The sequence below is a fragment of the Dermacentor silvarum genome, chromosome 10, assembly GCF_013339745.2.
Source record: "Dermacentor silvarum isolate Dsil-2018 chromosome 10, BIME_Dsil_1.4, whole genome shotgun sequence".
NCBI lineage: Eukaryota > Metazoa > Arthropoda > Arachnida > Ixodida > Ixodidae > Dermacentor > Dermacentor silvarum.
In genome coordinates, this window is record NC_051163.1 from 14,661,360 (window position 1) to 14,667,367 (window position 6,008).

Here is a 6,008-nt window from a genome sequence, read left to right on the forward strand (position 1 = left end):
TCACGCATGGGATCAACATAGTGTGGCCTAGGGATGATCGATTAATTCTTTTATTCGACTAACGATTAATCATTCATAATTTTAGCCTTTAATCGACTGATCGCTTTCGATGAATGGTTTTTCATCAATTGAATCATCGAAATTTCTGCGGGGTACATTTTTTTACATGATTATAGCAGCGCGAACGAAAACATATACAGAAAGAAAGGGACACATGGGGACAAGCGCTAACTTCCAACTATACATCGGCTTTTGTTTATTGGCCGGATTTATACCCAGTGGAAAAGGAAATTTGGAAAACTAAAACAGAAAAAAAAAAAAAAACCATGAGACCATCTAGGTGCGCATGCCTGTGCTTTCTAAAAAGAATAATTCTTTTGCTGACAATGCAACAGTTATCTCATTTTGTAGGACCCTTTTTTAATGTTTGAGAGGCGGAATCAAGTTAGAAATACAAGTGTATAACGTTTGATAAATAATAATGTTTAATTTGTTAACGACTAAATAGAGTTGGCACTAGGGGCCTTCGAAAAGATAAACAATATCGTTTATAAAATGGCACTTAGAGCAGAATTAAACGAGATACGTAGCACTAGTTAAACAAGAAATAAGAAAAATGGCAAAAATAATAGGTGAAGTCCAGCTAACATATGCAATAAATTGCAACATGCACACGGGAAAATAAAATTACTGGTTTAAGATTTTAAACCACGTGCTCTTCTCTACAGAGCGAAGGAATGTCAATTGGCTGGGTTGTTTGAGTGGCACCGACACCTTCTTCGTTGCCACACAAACAGCATGCGAGAATAGACGCTCGGAAGGTATACAGATTTGCTGGAACCGACATGAACTCCATCGCTATGTCAAATGAATGCTCCAAACCGGCGCGAACGCTGTGCCATGTCTTTGGTAGACTGGGAGTGACACGACGATCTACGGCTGGATTGCTATAGTACATCTTGAATTGCGAGGACATTTCCAGCCTCCGGCTTCGGGCGGCGTGGTGGTATGTGGGGGAAGAGAGGGGAAGCGCTCGGCTCGGCATCACTCGGGACTCGCAAAAACTGTCGACAGTTGCTCTACCACAGCCGCACACTCAATGCTCGTGCTTCGTCATTCTAGTACAATACCCGAGTGCTCTTTGCAAGTTATGTCAGGCAACTAGAGCGACGCTGTCGCACATGTTGTGGGAGTGTCCTGTTATAGTAGCGAAAATGGCAGTAGCTCCGGAGGCTGTTGCGTCGAAGTGGGCTGCCACTCTGCGCAGCTCCAATCTCAAGACACGAGTGTGCAGTCCAGCGGGCCCGGGAGGCGGCGACGAGGCAAGGCCTCGAAGTTCCCTCATGGGAGACCTGAGCCCGGGTCGTTAAACCTCGCCGGATTTTTAATAAAGTTGTTTCCATCCATCCATACTACGATTTCAAAATTTTCGCGCCACTCCTGTCAAACTCTAGAAAACGATTAATCGAACATTGTCAATAGATTAAGTCAAATAAATGAAAGGTGGACATCAATGAAGATTAATCGTTTTGTGGGATAATTTTAATCGATTAATCGTTCACCGGTATTACCAACCCTAGTGGGGTGTCGATTTTACGTAAACTGGGATCATGCAATTTGGGATCATACAGAGAGAATCTATCGTATCTACTTTTGCGCAAATGAAAGAAAAGTGTTCATCTCGTGGTCCAATGGTGACAAACGATTGTTTTGTCACGCTGGCTATTCATAGGCTTCCGGGCATTTAAAAGTTGCTAGTGTGCGCTTTGTCCGTCGTGTATTTCTTGCCGCCCTTGCATTTTGCTTGTATTTGATGATGATGTGAAGAAGGAAGCCGTATGGATTTCTACATGTAAACTTTAGCTGCCAGAATGGTCATTGGCATGGACTTTTTACTGTTGTTCTCTGCATTTTATGCATGTAATACTTTTTGTCTCTCATTGCCCTTTTATTTCATTTTCATCAAAATCAACGCCTCAATTTTAAGTTCGTAACTTAGATAAATTTTTTTCGGCAGTCACGTGGAGTCACATGGAGTTTAGGCTGCGCGTTTAACCAAAATTATGGAGCCTAAATTGTTTCAGTTACGTCATGTTCAGGTATACCATAAAAAGTGATCCTCCTGGTTCTGATCATGCCTAGCAATAAAATTGAGTCACATAAAAAGCCAGAACCTGTCGTAGGCAAGTCTAAATTGTGCTGTTGCCACGAGGAAATTGATGCGCTCTGAAAGTTTGGCAGGCGCGCTGGTGTACGGCGCAAGCAAACAACTGATTGTGCTGAATTTTGAAATTTTGTATCTAAATGCGAGTTGTAAGAACTTTACTGTCTGTAGAGCAACGTATATCCATAGCGGGTTCTTCGTAGCAAGTGTTTGATTAATGAAAAACAGATATTCGCCACTTCCAAATCAAACATCAAGCTTTGTATAGCTGTGGCATTTGCCATGGAATCATATGCGGTTACATATTGGAGGCATTTAACCTCGTCGAAATAGGCCAAAGGTCAAATGAACGGAAGTCTGCTGAATATAGTTGGGCCTAAATTTTATTTCAGTGAAAAACTTTTCTTCCTTTAATGTGTATGAATGGCCATTAAGCGATTTATTTATGGGCAAAATGCTGTACTTTTATAAACGTTGTTGCATTAAGTCTTCGAAGAACCCGAATTAACAGTGCTACAACCCACTGGTTTAGAAAAAATTTCTGGTTCGACCTGCACGAATGATAGAGTTGTTTAAATAGAACAGTTTCCACACGTAATTCATTAGTCTGTTTATATGTTAATGGCTGCTGAAACATAATAAAAAGCTATAAGCATAACCCCACTGTTGGAGAACACGATATTCTTTTTCAAAGTGCAGAGATTTGTGAATATATCGAACTTTTGAGAAGCATGCCGACATTTATTTATATGACAACGATGAACTTGTCATTTGGAAGCCCGTATAGCCTTTAGAGATAAAGAAATAGACATGTAGGCAGCTAAATATTGACTTATACACACATTTGGGGGAGCAGTGCAGCCTTGAATAAACAGAATAGTCTCGATATTCATGATGCCGACACATGTGTGCTTCGTTATATTGTGCCCCAGTGAACCAACAATAATATCACACTTCTGAGATTCTTGACACTATAAACAAGAAAAAATCTACAGAACCTGAGAAATTGGTCTAAGGAGATGTACTAAAGACAACCACACATTAGTTTATCACACGATGGGCGTTATTGACACAATTTATTAATTCCTTCTATGATCAAAACTCTGGCAGGTGAGATGACTCGGTAACACGCGGCAGCGGGCTGCGGTTACACCGCAACAGTGAATATACGTATGCGTGTGAAACGTGCGTTTTACGGCACAACGTGGGGACGTCTTGAAATCCAGACGACCGTGTATGAAAAAAGTGTCACGTTCTTCGGCGGCGTGTCTTCCTGCGCGCCATCCTCTTCGGCACGTCAGTGGTGACCGGCAGTAATGGCTCTGTCTCGTTTGCGGTTAAAACTGGAAAACAGAAACGTATTGACTCTAGGTATACGAGATTTATAAATTGGAAATATGGCAGCACGATAGGGACGTCGATTATTGCCAATACGCGATTCGAGCTATCACAGTCACGAACACTATAACAATTCCTGTGTAAGCATAAAATAAGGACCTTTAATCTGTAGGTTTTAATATTAAATTGGTCGTAGTTCTCCTTCATATAAAGAGAATGTGCACTCATGATTACTCGGCGTAATAGTCAGACATTGGGGGACAATATTAGATTTCATTACGTCTCTTGGGAAAAGAGTCGAAATAAAGCAATTCTCTCGCACTTTTTGTTTATTTTTCGCAGACTGACTTCAAAATTTAATTATTGGAAAATATACTCTTTAATGTATCCGTTCAGCAGCCAATGCTCATGGTAACGAGCAATGATAGGGACGCACCTGTGGTCGTTTCCACGGCGACTGCTTGCTGCCGGGAACCTCCAGCATCACGTGTCATTCCAAGGAATACATTCTCTGCGAAATCCACCAAGACTTTCAGCTAGCCACTTTGTAAACTATAGGCTATAATATTAGGATTCTAAACTGTACCTGTATTACAGCATCACTGTTACAAGTTAGACATGTTTTAAAATTCTTTTGGCAACTGCAGAAAGAAATTGAACTGCGAATTTCATTCCCACGTGCAATAATAAAAGCCGTTGTTAGTGCTTGTTAAAGATGAGGTAACAAAACTATCCCACTGCCGCCGACACTGTAAATGTATTGCTCAAGGTGGCCAATTTAAACTATTCTGCAGCAGGAGAAGAAGACCGAAAGCGATGTCAAGTCATACACTACGACGTACTTCCGTGCTCAGACATACCTCTTGCCCGAATTCTCACCCCGCCTGTTCTACAAGCACGTGTACAACCACTCACGCTCAACAATCAAGCACAGCTGCGCACATCACAACGCATCATTACGCAAGCCACGACAAGGCAACACAATTGGTCCCCCCCCCCCCCGTTTTAATGCGAAATCATTATGTTGCTCATGAAGCGGGAAATCCGGCAGCGTGCTCGGAGATGGTACAAAAAGTCGCGTGGTGACAGCCGATCAACGCGAGGCGCGCGCCGCATGGGCGCTGGGTTCCTTGAAGAACCACCAGATGACGCTCACCTCCGCAGCAGAGACGCCGCCAGCCGTGCGGGGGAAAAAGTCACAGGCCTGCGCTGCACACGCAGCAGAAGAGTAGCTCCAATTTCGACACCACGCACAACAAGGTATTCGCGGCAAAGAGTCTTCGCCTCGATTTTGACGAGAACGATCTGAACTGTCCGCCCGGCGTCGACGGCGAGCTGCGGCGTGTAATGCTCTCTGCACAGCACTCTGCTGAGCCCTATGATGCCTGGTTGTAGCCGCGCACGTAGCTCTACGATTCGCTTCTTAAGCAGCGGTTCGTACCTTCCGAGGAGACGCCATAACGTGTACCGAAGAGGTACCCAGAATACGTGGCGCACATCTAACATCGGGTTAGCGTTGATTGCGCGCCTCGTCTGAATCGCATCGCGTCTGAATCGCATCCCGTCACACGCGGCGGTTGCAGGCACGCTAACTAGATGGTGCCACCATACTGGCTGAGGCTCGGGTCGTCTGGGCCTGCGCGCCGGCCTGTAGGGCGCGTATAAAGGGAATTTTTCTTCTGCACCTGATACCAAGCGCTTGTGCGGCTCAGTGGTAAAGTATCCGACTACCAGGCAGCTGGCCTGGGTTCGATCCCGGCGCAGAGCAGGTACTTTTTTTCTCATTTCCGACGATAGCGGTTACGGGGCGGCGGCGGCGGCATCATCGCGACCAGAAACGGCTATTGGAATGAGCCCATAACAGCTTACGCTGTAAAAAAAAAAAAAAAAAAAACCACAAAGCTCGCCTTCGCGCATAGCGTTCGCCGCAAGCGTTTCATTTTTTTTGGGGTGAGCGGGGAGGTGTGGAGGGTTGGGGGCATTCTTTGGTGGTGGTGGCATAAACATATTTATTCAAAAGTGGCCTCAGGGCTTGCTTTCAGCTTTCTTTCACAACACTGAATCTAGGCGAGACTTTGATGTTGGGCCCATGGAGTCTCGACCTCCATCGCTCAACCTCCATCTCGACGACCATCGATTTAAGCTAGCTGTCGTTCGGGAGCCCTGAACCATGTTTCGCTCACCAATGCCTGCGGCAAGGCATACCCGCTACACTTTGGAAAATTAGGTTGCATCTTACCGCTGGATGAGAGTGAGGAGGTATGCCACTATTGCTGCCTATATGACACAACCCGATCAATTTGGTTACAAAAGCCTGGTTGAGCGCCAGATTTACAAACAATGTCCGTTACTAACACGTGACGAAAGGCCCACGTCTCGCAGCCTTTCTGCCTTCACGTAGCTTAACAACAACAACAAAAAAAGTGAAATTCAGTTCAGGGCAATTCACCTGGCATGAACATTATCGCGTAGATGGAAAAAACGGTAAGGACCAACGCAGCGACGA